This window comes from Oryctolagus cuniculus, chromosome 17 (genome assembly GCF_051225735.1).
Source record: "Oryctolagus cuniculus isolate XC-2025 breed Fujian yellow rabbit chromosome 17, ASM5122573v1, whole genome shotgun sequence".
Taxonomy (NCBI): Eukaryota; Metazoa; Chordata; class Mammalia; order Lagomorpha; family Leporidae; genus Oryctolagus; species Oryctolagus cuniculus.
In genome coordinates this window covers 69,781,236-69,798,501 of record NC_142883.1, presented here as the reverse complement: position 1 = coordinate 69,798,501, position 17,266 = coordinate 69,781,236, and the positions used below count along the sequence as shown (strand labels likewise).

The 17,266-nt window shown below is 52.6% G+C and overlaps 1 pseudogene; it reads right to left on the bottom strand.

Annotated features, from left to right (window-relative positions):
• Nucleotides 1–7,381: 7,381 nt before the first annotated feature.
• LOC103345850 (adenomatous polyposis coli protein 2 pseudogene) lies at nucleotides 7,382–10,243 on the bottom strand (annotated as a pseudogene).
• Between the last annotated feature and the right edge of the window lie 7,023 nt (nucleotides 10,244–17,266).

The following is a 17,266-nucleotide window of genomic DNA, read 5'->3' as shown; positions in this document are numbered from 1 at the left end:
CCTCCAATGGCTGCCACAGCTGGCGTGCTGCGGCTGGCGCACCGCACTGATCCAAAGGCAGGAGCCAGGTGCTTCTCCTGGTTTCCCATGGGGTGCAGGGCCCAAGCACTTGGGGCATCCTCCACTGCACTCCCGGGCCACAGCAGAGAGCTGGCCTGGAAGAGGGGCAACCGGGAAAGAATCCGGCACCCCGACCGGGACTAGAACCCAGTGTGCCGGCGCCGCTAGGTGGAGGATTAGCCTATTGAGCCACAGCGCCGGCCTCATTTTGTTTTAAATATTTGTCAAATTGCATATTTAAATATTTGTCAAATCGGTAGGTTTTTTTTTGGGGGGGGGGGGACAGGCAGAGTTAGACAGTGAGAGAGAGAGACAGAGAGAAAGATCTTCCTTCCATTGTTTTACCCCCGAAATGGCCCCTACATCTGGCACCCTGTGCCGATCCAAAGCCAGGAGCCAGGTGCTTCCTCCTGGTCTCCTATGCAAGTGCAGGCCCAAGCACTTGGGCCATCCTCCACTGCACTCCCGGGCCACAGCAGAGAGCTGGACTGGAAGAGGAGCAACCGGGATAGAATCCGGTGCCCCAACTGGGACTAGAAACGGGGTGCTGGTGCCATAGGCAGAGGATTAGCCTAGTGAGCTGTGGCACCAGCCGAATCGGTAGTTTTTTAAACAGATGCAATATTGTTTGTATACACAACTCTAAAAGCATAATGATATATCCTTCTTCTCACTCTCCCACTCTTCTTCCTTGTATTTTTTCTTTAGTTTTTGAGATAACATTTTAAATACACTTTACAGTAAAAAAAAGTCTTAATACTCACCAAAGAAAAGTTTAACAAATAAAATGCAAAAAGACCCTAGTTTAGTGGGAATATAGTGAATGGCTATAAACAATATTTTAAAATGAAGACATTAAATGAGAAACTAATATGTGTCCTAATTCCTTTACAAAAAGTCTCATGGGAAATCTTTCATCATTTACCAAATAACAGTGCAAAAACATCTATTTATATGATCTCTAAACAAATGGTTTATGTGTAATAAAGTAGAAGTTTTCTCAAGTTTTCTTGACAGTCTCACATAAAAACTGTTTAATAAATGTAAACAACTTCAACCTCCTTGTAAATTTTAGAAATCGTTAGGCAGTCTACACTGTTTCTAGTTAATAATTCCACATACTAAAACTACTGGGGCATTTCCTAGAAAGCTACGCAGAAAGGCCAGGTCCTGGAACTGAGACCCTGTTTCCTGCATGGGAAGAAAGGAGAACTGAGGACCCCATAGACGACAGCTCCTCACTTGCAGTGCATAAAGCCCACACACACAGCACTGCTGCTCCCTAGTGACCACTCTGTCCACACTGCACAATCGGGGAGATGCGGGGCTGCTGCCACTCAGTTCCCCACAGATGGCTCTGGGGCCCAGATTTCTCTGCTAACAGGGAAGGGGCAGGGTGCCTGGGTCCTGGGTGCCAGTCCAGGCCCCACCCTGTAGACCACAGGGAACGCAGGGAAGTGCTGTGCTGACAGCAAGATGGGGCCCAAGGTTCCATAGATGCCCTCTGGGAGCCAGCATCCTGCCAGCAGGTACCACCAGCTTCCCCTTCCCCCACTCTGGACACCTGGCCACACACACTCACCATTCCCGGGCATCCAAGATGGGCTGTGTTGTGGTGGACAAGGTCAGAGAACAGCGGATGCCACACAGGGCCTCGAGTCTCCCAGCGGCAGAGACCCCTCCTTGGACCTCTCTCCTCCAGGAATTTGGAACTCTGTGGTGTCACAATCCAGTGTGATTATGTGGCAGTGACGTCACTGTGCCTGATTGGACAGCTCACATAGCTGTCAGCACACAGGACTCAGAAGATGCAACAAATCAGCATCGTTTACAGCAGGGACGGGAACTCCAGGCCACTCCAGATAGGTAGAGAGGTGAGGTCTGGGTTCAGGGGCCAAGGGCCTCCTCCAGGGCTGCACCCTTTTACCAGCAGGATCCTGACACCTGCTGGGACCCTCCTGCCTCCCCACGGGTCTTCCTGGGAGAATCCCACCTGGAGGCTGCAGTAACCTGCTTAGGTGAGTTAGAGAGTATTGGCTATTTATTGGCTTTGGTCTTTTTCATTTTCTTCATATTGCTGACTCATTTCTCTGCGGGCTTTTTAATACTGAGAATATTTACAGATATTACAAAGTCAATCCTTTTTTCATCTCTCCTAGATATTTGTTTTCTAGTCTGCCTCTTGACCTTTAATATTATTTTCTGTATGTTTCTTGCTGGTACTTAGTAATTAGTGGATTTTATGCATTAATCTTTCCAATAATATTGTTAAATTTATGTATCAGTTGTATTTATTATTAGATTTTATGAATTATCTAGGTGCTTAAGTGTCATCCTATATAATTCTTTGTGTGTATGTGTGTATATATATATATATATACAATTTCATTCCTTATAAATTAAACTTCACACATTTTTTGCCATTTTATTTCCCTGATTACCCTTACAATAGAAAGTTGAAAAGAAAGAGTGGTGGCATCTGGGTGTAGGCTTACGTCCTGGGAAAAGCTTTCAATGATTCTGTATTAGTTGTGTTGGTTTTTGTAGGTTTCTTTTAATCTTGATCAGACTGAAGAAGTTACTTTCTGTTTGTTTTCACTGATATAAGGTTTTTTTCATTAGATGCTGAGTTTTATTAAATATTTTCAACATGTAATCTAAACAATCAGTGATTGTCTTTTTGCATTTTTCACCTATTTGGATGGCTTTTTTGGGAACCTTGACAACTCTTGTATTTTTTATTATCTCTTGCTTGTACTTGACCTATTATGTTTTCCTATATAATTTCATTTATTATAATAATACTTTGCCGCCTGGTGAGTCATGGGCTGGCTGTTGTGGTTCACCGGGACCAGGAGGCCAGGGCGGGGTCCCAGCCTGGCTCCCTGTGAACCGTTGCGGTCGGGGCAGGGCAGGCTCTCCAGGTGCGCACGGCCTCGCCAGGCAGTGGCCGAGACCAGGACGCGCTTTGTGATGGCCTCGTCTGCCACTTGCCGGCATCGGTTCCAAGGCCAAGAAGTGCATGGTGCTGCCCACGGTGGAGCAGAACCTAGAGGACGTGCATGGGGCACTGGCCCAAGACACTGTCTTCACTGCGCTGGCCCAGGAAGGTAGGGGGCTCGGGCTGGGGCAGGGCAGGGGGTGGACTTGAGGCCCCAGGAGCGGCATCTGGGCAGGACCTTGGGTCCCATGCTGCATGGGCCTGGGGCCGAGGAAGGCATTGGTGCCATTAATGGAGGGGGAGCATGCCGTGGGACAGGGGCCATGGTGGTCGCAGCAGTCTCCGACCTGGCCTGGGGTGGAGCTGAGAAGTGGGGTGCGCGAGGACAGGGTTCCGCATGCAGGATCGGCGTGGACTCTGTGGTCTCCGTGAGGTGCTCAGCTGTACTGAGCCCTGGGCCCAGACAGAGCCAGAACGCCGCCCCCGCCCTCCCTGGACGTGCCCCGTGGACCGAGGTCTGAGGATTCTATGGGAACCTACTGTTCTTTCTCTTTCTTTCTTTTTTGAAAAAGGCATTAGAGACAGAGGGAGATCCGTCCACTGGTTCACTCCCCAAATGGCTGTAGTGGCTGGAGCTGGGCTGACCAGGAGCCAGGAGCTCCATCCGGGTCTCCCACGTGGGTACAGGGGCCCAAGCACTTGGGGCATCCTCCACTACTCTCCCAGCACATAGCAAAGAGCTGGATCAGAAGTGGAGCAGCCGGGACTTGAACTGGCACCCCTATGGGATGCCAGAGTCCCAGGCAGCAGCTTTACTGCTACACCACAGCGCTGGCCCCGGGAGCCTACTTTTTAGAATTAAGTTATACTGGGGCCCTGCGCCCATGTGGGACCCGGAGGGAGCACCTGGCTCTGACCTGGCCCAGCCCTGGCTGTTTTGGCCATTTGGGGAGTTAACCTCAGATAGAGGATCTCTCTCTCACTCTCTCCCTCTTCCCCCCCCTCCTTCCCTGTTCCCTCCATCTCTCTCTTTCTCTCTCCTCCCGTCAGATGAATTAAACAAGCCCAGCTGTACTACCACATTCTGTGCCGTGCTGTGTGTGACGCGGGGTTGCTCGGCATCGCCATGGGCTGCTGCCGTCTGCCAGAGGTTCTGTGGGACAGGGCACCTGGCGGAACCCGGGCTGAGCTGCGTTTCAGTCACTGGCTGCCTTTTGTCTGTCGCGAGTCACCTGTAGCGAGCAGGTGTCCGGCCAAGGTTCGAGGCCAGGTTCCCGGCCATGGCTAGGGAGGTGCTGGCAGCTGTAGGGCCACAGGAGTGGACCCGCTCCCTCCTTTCAGTAAAACGTGTTTGCTGACCAGGTGGGGCCAGGCTGCCTGTCTTCCTGCTGCTGCTCCAGCCCTGGACCACATGGGAGGTCATGGACCACATTGTGTGTGTGGATCGTGGACATGTGTGGGGTTGTGGACCGTGTGTGTGAGGTCCTGGACCAGGTGTGTATGGGGGGTCATGGACCGCATGGGGGGATCATGAACCATGTGTGTGTTGGCGGGTCATGGACCACGTGTGTCAGCACACTGCCATCCCATCACTGCCTCTGAGGGTCATGGCCACGCTCCCCCACAACCCCCCACGCAATCTCGCTCGGGGTGCATCTGCCTAGGAAGTGCCACAGCCCATTTGGCAAAAAAACCAAATTGCATTCTGCCGTCTCGGGCTGACCTGGGCTCTTCTTCCCTGGCCTGGGCACCAGCTGGGCTGTGTGGGTTCCCAGGACCTGCTCCCCCCACAATGGGCCCTGTCCATCTCTTGGGGCCACCCTTGGCCCTGGCCTTCCTCAGGGACAGGGCCCTGAGAGGGGCTGGGTCTGTGGCATGGAGGGCGAAGCCGCCGCCTGTGATCTGGGTTGCTCGGCATCTGATCCGGTTCCCTGCTGGCAGCAGCCAGTGGCCCCGATGTGGGCCCTGCTATTTCCATCATTACTGAGGAGAGCATTTCTAGAACAATGTGAGAGATGGGCACAGCAGGAATGTGGGAACCCAGAGCTCCGTGTGGGTGGCAGGGACCCCGCTATTGAGATTGGTGTGCTTCAGCTGGCGTGTGAGGCGCCAGGTCATGTATGGGCCCCCAAGAGTGACTGTGGGGCGCCCAGGCCTCTGGGGTGGGCTTGTGCTGTGCAGGGGTCTACAGGCACCCGCGTGCCCAGGCTGGGCTCCCTCTTGCTGGGTGGCTCTGGTCTCGGGGGTTCCCTCATGACTGACACTTCCTCATGCTGTCCCAGACCTCCCAGGAGACCCCAGGAAGAGTGAGGACCCCGAGGCTCAGCAGGAGCGGCTGTACCAGCATTGTTGGGCCTAGATGGCCGCCAAAGCACAGTTGCAGTGGGCAGGCAAGGGGCTGAGGCAGCAATGCCAGGTCCTGTGGTGAGCCGGTGCTGAGCTGGAGCTGGACATTTGCCACGTGACGTGCATGGTGCTGCCTGGCACCTCCTCCAGCTGACCTGGGCCCTTCCCCCCCTGGGCCCAGGCTGGACCCTGTATGGGCACCCGAGACCACCTCCCCTCATTGGACCCTGTGTGGGCACCCAAGACCACTCCCCCAAGCGGACCCTGTGTGGGCGCCCGGGACCACCTTCCCCCAGCGGACTCTGCCCATCTCACGGGGCCACTCTGTGCTCCCTTGCCTGGCGCTGGACTGGTGCACCACTCCTTGGCTGAGAGGGGGAGCCAGCTGTCCCGGTGTGGCCCCACGGGCTTCATGCTGCCACTCCTGGGCAGGAGCAGCCCCTTCGTCACGGCGAGAGAGGCTGATGCAGCGGACAGCAGAGCAGCCACGGGCCAGGCCCTGAACGCCCTCCCTGGGACAGAGGCCAAGCCGGCCCCTGGCTCTCTGTGTCCCGAGGGGCAGGGCTGAGCCCCAGGGCCACAGGAGTTTCTCTTCTGCTGCCTGAGCCTCAGAAACCCCAGCCACAGCTGCTCAGCCGGGGCAGAGACCCCCCCCCAGCCCACCGGGCACTGTCGGGCCAAGGACGGAGCCGGGCAGAGACGTCCCAGTGGGACAGTCTTCCTGGGCCAGCGGGGACCCCTGGCCTCCCTGCTCATGGCCAGCGTGGGAAGCCCGCCCCGCCCCGCTCATGCAGCAGAGGCGACTGGACAGCTCCGTTTATTAAAGTTGTGCAACACGGGTGCGGGGGGCGTGGTCCTTCCGCAAGCCAGCGGCTTTACATGGGGTGCTGCCGGGGGGAGGGGGTGCTGTGCTAAGTACACTTGGGACGGATGCTGCAGGACATGAGGAACAGGCGGGTGGGCGGAGGGAAGGCTGCTAAGTGGCCGCCCATCCTGAGTGGCCCTGGGAATGGCCGGCGGGGGGGTACTGGTGTCCAGGGTCAGGGGCTGGGCAAGACCCGGTCCCCAGGACAGGGCCTGCAGCCCCGCCTCAGCTCCATTGCCCAAAGGTCACTCTGTGATCTCCCCACGCTGGGCGGGGTGAGCTGTGCCTGCGTCTCCCCCTCACTGAGCCCCAGGCCTGAGGACACCTGGCAGTCCCTGTGTGCGGAGGCCTCGGGGGCTGCCTCACCCCCGCTGCTGGTCATCTTCTGGCCGGCTGCCCCACGCTCCCCAGGACCCCTGCTTGGCACCCGTGGCCTAGAAGGAAGTGCGTGGCACCTGGGGTGCGCCCGGAGCTTGGGGGCCACCCCTACTCCTCCTGGCCTGTGTCCTGTGGGGCACGGGTGGGGCCTGAAGGGGGCGCCCGCTCGGGCTGCTGCCTGCGGCTGTCTGGCCAAGGCCCAAGTGTTCTGCTCAGTGGTGACAGCCCCAGCCCGCCTCCTGAGCCTGCTCCCTCCCCTCGGCTGTGTGAGCCTTGGGGTTCCAGTAGTGGCTCCCCCGGGGTCGCCTCTAGGGCGGGCACTTGCACCCCATTCCCTTCTTTATTTTTTTTTTTTTATTTTTTGACAGGCAGAGTGGAGAGAGAGACAGAGAGAAAGGTCTTCCTTTGCCGTTGGTTCACCCTCCAATGGCCGCCGCGGCTGGCGCGCTGCGGCCGGCGCACCGCGCTGATCCGATGGCAGGAGCCAGGAGCCAGGTGCTTTTCCTGGTCTCCCATGGGGTGCAGGGCCCAAGCACCTGGGCCATCCTCCACTGCACTCCCTGGCCACAGCAGAGAGCTGGCCTGGAAGAGGGGCAACTGGGACAGAATCCGGCGCCCCGACCGGGACTAGAACCCGGTGTGCCGGCGCCGCTAGGCGGAGGATTAGCCTAGTGAGCCGCGGCGCCGGCCCACACCCCATTCCCTTCTGAGACGAGGCCTTGGCGAGGTGAGGCCGCGGTGAGCTGGAGTGCTAGGCGCATCTGCACAGCATCCGCCAGGCTGGCAGGGGTCTACTCCAGGAGGCCGGCGGGGGCAGGGGCCAGGGCCTTCTCCCAGGCGGAATCCCTGGTGGCCCTGGCCGCTGCCATGGGGCTGGCTACATAGTTGAAGGGCGGGACACGCGCTGCGTGGCTAGGGGAGCCGTGCCGGCTGGCAGGGAAGCCCCCCATGGCGATACCCAAGCCCTCGTGGGCGAAAGGCGAAGCGCGTGGAGGCAGGGCCCTTGGCCGGGACTGGCCCATCCATGCCGCTGCCCAGGAGGGTGGCCTGGATGCAGGTTGGGACGGGGGGCTGCTCCCTGCTCTCCAGGCTCAGGGGCACGCTGGCGGTGGTCTTGGGCTGGGCCACCTCTTCTGTCTGCACCAAGGCGTCGCTGGTCTTCTGCAGCGGGGGGCCGGCGGGGCCCTCCTCGGGCGAGGCGCCCTGGAGCAGTAGGGCAGAGGCGGGCAGGGTGCTGCGCAGGATGTGCGCGACGTCCTCGTCCCGGATACGCCGCCACGTCGTGCCTGGCGCGACCACCCTGGGCAGTGGCCGCGCCTCGCCGTCGCTCCCGTGGCTCCGGGTGGTGTGACCTGGGGGGTGGGGGGGCTCCCGGGGCCCCGCCATCGGGCCTGCGGGCCACGCTGACGTCGGGCAGGGAGGAGTAGCGCTTGACCGCCTCCGGCCGCACGGGGGCGCACACGGGCAGGCGCGAAGGGCTCTCGCAGCTGGTGCGCTGGTGCGCGCGGGCCGGGGCCGGGACCGGACCCTGGTCGGGTCACCTGCTGCCCGGGGCCGCCCTCAGCTCGTCGCAGCGCGAAGAGCAGAGGAAGACGGCGGGGAGCGCGGGCCAGCCGCGGCGGGGCGACGCGCCCTGGGAGGTGGAGGCGGAGTCGGACAGCAGCTCCGTGCACCGGCGATGCAGGAAGCCGGGCCACTCCTTGATGAAGGTCAGTTGGCGCCGGTAGCCCGAGCGGTCGGAGGACTTGCTGCCGCTGGAGCGGGCGGAGGCCACCACGCACCAGGCCCATTGGGCCCCCACGCGCCCCCGCCGCCCCCTCGCGGCCTCTGGGGCTCGGCTCTGGGGCGGGGCTGGCCAGCGGCGGCGGCCCGCGCCTGGCCGGCCTCTTTATGAACAGGATCCGGACGGGCGACTTCTGTGTCTTGTGGTGCTTGTCCAGCAGGGCCCGCGCCGGCGTCTTGGGCACGCGGGGGGCTGCCGGGCCTGGCAGAGACCCTGAAGCTGGGGTGGCGGGGGGCGACTTCCTGGGCAGAGGCTGAGAGTTGGGCGAGGTCTGGGAGGAGCTTGAAGAAGGGGTCTTGGCCAGAGGAGCAGGGTGGGTGGCGCTCCTGGGGGGGGCGTGGCTCAGCGCCGCCAGCTCCGAGATCTTGCCCGGGGGGTGCAGGCTCCGAGAGCGCTGCTGCCGGGGCGCTGGCGCCTTGCCTGCGGCTGCTGTCTGTGCCGGGCTGGGGGGCTCCGCCGCCTTCCTCAGTGTGGCCCGGGGCCAGGGACAGCTTTGGGCTGGGGCCGGGTGGCCGGGCTGGGCACGTAGATCACTGTCCGCCCCTGGAGAACGGCCGGCACCCCCGCCGCTACCTACTGAGTGCGCGGCATCTCCCGGCCGCCAGGGACGCGGGGGCTCGCGCGCTCTTGGCTGAGGCCAGGCTCCGTTTCTCCAGCCGCCGGGCACTGCCCTCCCCGCCCCGGCCCCGGCCCCGAGCTGACGCCCGCTCCTGGGCTTGGATAGCTGTGGGGAGAGGCCCGTGGACAGAGCAGACCCCAGGGACAGGAGCGAGTGGGACTCGGAGGAGGCCTCGCGGGGGTGCAGCCACGTGACGATGGAGTTGGCGCCCTCCTGGTTGGCGCCCTCCTGGATGGCGCGCCGCTCTACGCTGTCCAGGTCGGAGGCCGGTCTGAGCCGGCCGCCTCCTCGCCGCAGTCCCGGGGCGCCTCTGCCAGCCGCTCGTCCTGCCCGGCAGCCCGGGCTTTGCGGCGCCTGAGGCCGGGGGCCTCCGCCTGGGCATGGCTGAGCCGATGCAGCGGTGCAGGAGCGCCTCCTCGGAGCGCGGGCTGGGGGAGCTGTCGCGCCCGCCTCCTCGGTGCGGGGCCTGGGAGACCGTGGGCTCCGGGCCTCCCAGGTGGCTGGCCGGCCGCTCACAGGGCTCGGGCTTGCTTAGCGGGTCGGACTCGGAGGTGTCCCTCCGAGCAAAGTGGGGTCTCATCGGCGATCAGCCGGGGCTGGGCCCGGGGTAGGGGCGGCTGGGCCGGAGCGACCGCCTTGGCTGGGGCCCGGGCCTCCTTCCCGCCCCGCTCAGGGCCCGCGGGATGGCTGACGGTCGCCGCGGGGCGGCCCGGCTGAGGAGGGCGCCTAGTCAGAGTCGTAGAAGCAGTACATGGCCTCCTCGGTGGGCGTCATGAGGCACAGGGACTGCCTCCCCGCTGACCCCGGTCCGAGTGGGCACTTGGGGGCCTGCCCGGCTCTGGGCTCCGGCCAGCGCCCCGGGCCTTGACCTGGCTGGCAGGGGGCCGCGAGGTAGCTGTTGTGAATGAGACTGATCTTACAAACTCTTTCTCAGCTATGACATTGTGTATATAAAAGCTTTTGAAATTTGTGTGTTGATTTCATATTCTGTAACTTTGCAAATTTCTCTTACGAATTCCAATAATCTCCTAGTGGATTCTTTTGGTTCCCCTATGTATCAGATCATATAATCTACAAACAAGGATCATTTGATGTCCTCCTTTCCCAATTTTACACCTTTTCTTTCTTTTTGTCGAATGGCTCTGGCTGAAACTTCCAGAATTGTATTGAATAGCAGTGATGAAGAGGGCATCCTTGTCTGGTTCTGAATCTCAGTGAAAATACTTCCAGCTTTTTACCCAAAAGTATCATGGTGACTGTTGGTTTGTCATGTATTATCTTGATTGTGTTGAGAAATGCTCCCTCTATACACAGTTTGCTTAAAATTTTATCATGAAAGGATTTTGTGTTTCATCAAATGCTTTCTCTGCATCTATTGAGATAATCATACATATGGTCTTCAGTCTTCAATTCGCTAATATGATGTATCACATTTATTGATTTGTGCATATTAAACAATCCCTGCATATGCTGGATAAATCACACTTGGTCTGGGTGAGTGATCTTTCTGATGTGGTGATGGATTCTACTGGATAGTAATTTGTTGAGGATTTCTGCATCTATGCTCATCAGAGATATTGGTCTACAGTTCATTTTCTTTGTGTCTTTTTCTGATTTTATAATTAAGATCATGCTGAGTTTGGGAGGAATCCAGTTCTTTCAGCTGTTTTACATAATTAACATGAATTGGGATTAGTTTATTCATATGAGAGGCCAAGTTACAGAGAGAGGGAGAAACAGAGAAACATAGAGACAGTATTCCATCCACTGGTTCATTCCCCAAATCCAATCCAGCTGATGCTAATGCACCCAGGAAAGCATCAGAGGATGACACAAGTGTTTGAGACCCTTCACTTATACGGGAGACCAGGATGAAACCCTTAGCTCCTGGCTTCTGGCTGGCCCAGTCTCGTCCCAGATACTGCAGCCATTTGGGGGTGAACCAGAGAATGCAAGATCTCTCTCTCTCTCTCTCTCTCTCTCTCTCTCTCTCTTTCTCTTTCTCTCTCTCTCTCCTGCTCCATCTCTAAAATAAATAGGGGGAAGTGCTTGATGCAGTGGGCTCTGCCACCTCTGCAGTGCCCGCATCCCACATGGGTGCCTGTTTAAGTCCCATCCAGCTCCCTGGCGATGTACTTGGGAAAGTAGGGGAGAATGGTCTGAATCCTTGGGCCCCTACCTCCATGTGGGAGACCTGAAAGAAACTCCTGGTTCTGGCTTCAGCCTGGTCACACTCAGCTGTTGCAGCCATTTGGGGAGTGAACTAGTGCATACAAGACCTCTGTCTGTCTGTCTGTCTCTCTGTAGCTCTGACTTACAAATAAATATTTTTGAAAGGTCACAAATGATTTTCACAATTTTTGATGTTGCTTTTCCTTTGTTTGTTACCAATATATTTTATTTGAAAAGCAGAGTGAGAGAGAGATTGACAGATCTTCCAATTTCTGGTTTATTGCCCCAAATGACCACAATGGCTTTGGGTGGCCCAGGCTGAATCCAGGAGCCTGGAACCCAATCTGAGTCTCCCATTGGGGTGGTAGGAGCCCAAGTACTTAGGCCATCCTCTGCTGCTGGAAGCATTAGAATTAACATTAGCAGGGAGCTGGATTAGGAGTGAGGCTTTAGGCACCCAATCCAGCTCCAATAGAGGATGCCAGCATCACAGGTGGTAGCTTAACCAGCAGTGCCACAATGCCTATGCTTGATGTTGCGTATTCTTAACTGGAATCACTTTGTATCATTTTCTGTATGGACCTCCATAATTTTTCTATGTTTCTGTTTTATTGAATAGAAAAATATATTGTATTAATTCACAAATTATTATTTTAAAGTCTTAAAAACCAGTTTTTATATTGTCCATTATAATCATTATTATAATCCTTAAAACGAACTTCAGAGACAAATTTAACCTTTACAAACAATATTTTGCAGTTATTTACATTTGAAGCATCCTGTTAGTAAAACGTCCCATTATCCTATGATTAACAGTTTTCTCAGAATACAAATTCATTATCCTATCATGTTTAGAGCTTTTGTGTTATAAGCCACTTTTCCTAATTGATAGTTTATATTTTTAAGGAGTATTCATGCATCCTACTGCTTTTGCCATTTGTTTTAAAATGAAAACTATGGAGAACAGTTACTGAAAATGTTGTGAATGGGAGAGAGGTGGCTTGTGCTTGGAGATTTAAGCCATGGAAATGGCCTCATGAATAACTGACAGCCTTACTGTATTAATTGATTTAAAATATGTTTCAAAATCTGTATATATGAAATACATGAAGCTTGCATACCTTAAATATAATTTAAAAAAAACCAGATTTTGGGTTTGGCATGTGGCTTACTTGGTTAATCCTCTGCCTGTGGTGCCAGCATCCCATATGGGTGCTGGGTTCTAGTCCCGGTTGTTTCTCTTCCAGTCCAGCTCTTTGTTGTGGCCCTGGAGGGTAGTGGAGGATGGCCCAAGTGCTTGGGCCTCTGCACCCGCGTGGGAGACCAGGAGGAAGCACCTGGCTCCTGGCTTTGAATAGGTGTAGCTCTGGCCGTAGCAGCCATGTGGGGGATGAACCAATGGAAGGATATCTTCCATTGCATATCTAAGTGCCCAATTGAATCCTAGATTCTCTGCTTCCATTACAACTCCCTAGCAATGTGTCTGGGATGGTAGCAGATGGTCCATGTGGTTGGGCTTCTGCCAGCCATGTGGGAATCCTGGGTGGAATTGCACATTCCTGGTTTTGACCTGGAGCAGTGCTGGCCATTGTGGCCATTTGGGTAGTCAACTAGCAGATGGGAGATAAATCTTTCTGTCTTCTCTGTCTCCTCTCTCTCTCTCTTTCAATAAATAAAAAAAAATTAATCCTAATCCTTAGGAACTTTGTGTCCTTGATACCATGTTAAAGACATGACTTTTAGCTTACAGAAAAAAGTAATAAAATTTGTAAATGCCTTTGTGAAGTGGAAGTTTTAAGAAGATTCTCATTAGGCACATCTGTGTAAGAGGAGTTTTATGGTTTCACATTTTTCTCTGTAGTTTCAGATAATTTGAAACCTTTCATTACCATTCATTTTCCTCATCAGTGCCTAGCTTTCTAGATAACCATAGTATTTTCCTTTGCTTTATATGTTCAGTAATTTTGTAAGAACATGTCTAAGTTTAGAATGTTATGGGGTGATATTCTTTTTTTTTAACTTTTATTTAATGAATATAAATTTCCAAAGTACAGCTTATGGATTACAATGGCTCCCCCCCCATATTGTCTCTCCCACCCGCATCCCTCCCTTTTCCCACTCCCTCTCCCCTTCCATTCACATGAGGATTTATTTTCGATTCTCTTTATATACAAAGGATCAGTTTAGCATACATTAAGTAAAGATTTCAACAGTTTGCTCCCACACAAACATAAAGTGAAAAATAATAGATGATTTTTTAAATGATGATGAAGTCAGATCAGACCTATTGTCATGTTTAATCCCAGTGAGAATCAAGTTGGGAATTGATAATTTCTTCTTTTTTTTTTTTTTACAGAAGATCAGTTTAGTATACATTAAGTAAAGATTTCAACAGTTTGCACCCCCATAGAAACGCAAAGCGAAATATACTGTTTGAGTACTCATTATAGCATTAAGTCTCAATGTACAGCACATTAAGGACAGAGATCCTACATGAGGAGTAAGTGCACAGTGACTCCTGTTTTTGACTTAACAAATTGACACTCTTGTTTATGGCATCAGTAATCACCCTAGGCTCTTGTCATGAGCTGCCAAGGCTGTGGAAGCCCCCTGAGTTCACTGACTCTGATCATATTTAGACAAGGTCATGGTCAAAGTGGAAGTTCTCTACTCCCTTCATAGAAAGGTACCTCCTTCTTTGATGACCCGTTGTTTCCACTGGGATCTCACTCATGGAGATCTTTCATTTAGGTTTTTTTTTCCCCCAGAGTGTCTTGGCTTTCCATGCCTGAAATACTCTCATGGGCATTTCAGCCGGATCCGCATGCCTTAAGGGCTGATTATGAGGCCAGAGTGCTGTTAGGACATTTGCCATTCTATGGGTCTGCTGTGTATCTCACTTCCCATGTTGGATCATTCTCTCCCTTTTTGATTCTATCAGCTAGTATTTGCAGACACTATTCTTGTTTATGTGATCCCTTTGGTTCTTAGTCCTATCATTATGATCAATTGTGAACAGAAATTGATCACTGGGACTAGTGAGATGTGTTCAGTCAGTTGTCACCGATCAGGGCGAACATATGGTATTTGTCCCTTTAGGACTGGCTTATTTCACTCAGCGTGATGTGTTCCAGATTCCTCCATTTTGTTGCAAATGACTGGATTTCGTTGTTTCATACTGCGGTATAGTATTCTAAAGAGTACATATCCATAATTTCTTTATCCAGTCTACCGTTGATGGGCATTTAGGTTGGTTCCAGGTCTTAGCTATTGTGAATTGAGCTGCAATAAACATTAGGGTGCAGACCGCTATTTTGTTTGCCAATTTAAATTCCTTTGGGTAAATTCCAAGGAGTGGGATGGCTGGGTCGAACAGTAGGGTTATCTTCAGGTTTCTGAGGAATCTCCAGACTGACTTCCATAGTGGCTTGACCAGTTTGCATTCCCACCAACAGTGGGTTAGTGTCCCTTTTCCCCCACATCCTCACCAGCATCTGTTATTGGTAGATTTCTGCATGTGAGCCATTCTAACCAGGGTGAGGTGAAACCTCATTGTGGTTTTGATTTGCATTTCCCTGATTGCTAATGACCTTGAACATTTTTTCATGTGCCTGTTGGCCATTTGGATTTCCTCTTTTGAAAAATGTCTATTGAGGTCCTTGGCCCATCTCTTAAGTGGGTTGTTGGTTTTGTTTTTGTGGAGTTTCTTGATCTCTTTGTAGATTCTGGTTATTAACCCTTTATCTGTTGCATAGTTTGCAAATATTTTTTCCCATTCTGACGGTTGTCTCTTCACTCTCCTGACTGTTTCTTTTGCAGTACAGAAACTTCTCAATTTGATGCAATCCCAATAGTTTATCTTGGCTTTGACTGCCTGTGCCTCCCGGGTCTTTTCCAGAAATTCTTTGCCTATGCCAATATCTTGAAGGGTTTCTCCAATGTTCTCTAGTAACTTGATGGTGTCAGGTCATAGATTTAGGTCTTTAATCCACATTGAGTGGATTTTTGTGTAAGGTGTAAGGTGGGGTCTTGCTTCTGTGGGGAGCAACTCGGACTAGAATAAGTTACTGGAATTAAGACTTATTCTATGCATCTGCTCTCCCACAATATGGTGCTGGGAGAGGAGGAAACAGCTTCTACTCAGCTTCCTCCAGTTCAACCAATAAACAGCAGGACCTGCTCCTGATGGGAGGAGAGCAGTGTACTCGGTGTGTGGGTAGCAGAGTTGGGATTGGTGGAAGAGGACTATAAAGGAGGAGAGAGACAACATGCACCAGGAACATCTGAGGGAACACCCGTGCAGCCCCCGAGAGAGCCGGCCGGCGGTGTGCCGCTCCCCCGCGGAAGTGGGGAACGTGGCAGGGGGAACCGCCCTTCCACGGAGGTGGAAGGGACAGTAGCCAACCCGGGAAGAACCAGCAGCAAACCCGGGGAGGGCCGAGCAGACAAAAGAAAAACGCAGGGTCCTGTGTTGCTCCTCCGTGAAGAGGGGGAGCGACAGCTTCATGATTCTGCACGTGGAAATCCAGTTTTCCCAGCACCATTTATTGAATAGACTGTCCTTGCTCCAGGAATTAGTTTTAGATCCTTGATCAAATATAAGTTGGCTGTAGATGTTTGGGTTGATTTCTGGTGTTTCAATTCTGTTCCATTGGTCTATCCATCTGTTTCTGTACCAGTACCATGCTGTTTTGATTACAACTGCCCTGTAGTATGTCCTGAAATCTGGTATTGTGATGCCTCCGGCTTTGTTTTTGTTGTACAAGATTGCTTTAGCTATTCGAGGTCTCTTGTGCCTCCATATGAATTTCAGCATCATTTTTTCTAGATCTGAGAAGAAGGTATTTGGTATCTTGATTGGTATTGTATTGAATTTATAAATTGCTTTTGGGAGAATGGACATTTTGATGATGTTGATTCTTCCAATCCATGAGCATGGAAGATTTTTCCATTTTTTGATATCCTCTTCTATTTCTTTCTTTAAGGTTTTGTAATTTTCATCGTAGAGATCTTGAACGTCCTTGGTTAAGTTTATTCCAAGGTATTTGATTGTTTTTGTAGCTATTGTGAATGGGATTGATCTTAGCAGTTGTTTCTCAGCCATGGCATTGTCTGTGTATACAAAGGCTGTTGATTTTTGTGCATTGATTTTATACCCTGCTACTTTGCCAAACTCTCCTATGAGTTCCAATAGTCTCTTAGTAGACTTCTTTGGGTCCCCTAAATACAGAATCATGTCATCTGCAAAGAGGGATAGTTTGAGTTCTTCCTTCCCAATTTGTATCCCTTTAATTTCTTTTTCTTGCCTAACAGTTCTGGCTAGAACCTCCAGAACTATATTGAATAGCAGTGGTGAGAGTGGGCATCCCTGTCTGGTACCAGATCTCAGTGGAAATGCTTCCAACTTTTCCCCATTCAATAGGATGCTGGCTGTGGGTTTTTTATGAATTGCTTTGATTGTATTGAGGAATGTTCCTTCCAAACCCAGTTTGCTTAGAGTGTTCATCATGAACGGGTGTTGTATTTTATCAAATGCTTTCTCGGCATCTATTGAGATAATCATATGGTTTTTCTTCTGCAGTCTGTTAATGTGGTGTATCACATTGATTGTCTTGCGCACATTAAACCATCCCTGCATACCAGGGATAAATCCCACTTGGTCTGGGTGGATGATCTTTCTGATGTGTTGTTGCATTCTATTGGCGAGAATTTTATTGAGGATTTTTGCATCTATGTTCATCAGGGATATTGGTCTGTAATTCTCTTTCAGTGCTGCATCTTTTTCCGGCTTAGGAATTAAGGTGATGCTGGCTTCATAGAAAGAATTTGGGAGGATTCCCTCTTTTTCGATTGTTCTGAATAGTTTGAGAAGAATTGGAGTTAGTTCTTCTTTAAATGTCTGGTAGAATTCAGCAGTGAATCCATCTGGTCCTGGGCTTTTCTTTGTTGGGAGGGCCTTTATTACGGCTTCAATTTCTGTCTCAGTTATGGGTCTGTTTAGGTTTTCGATGTCTTCCTGGTTCAATTTAGGTAGGTTGCATGTGTCCAGGAATCTATCCATTTCTGATAGGTTTCCCTGTTTGCTGGCATACAAGTCCTTGT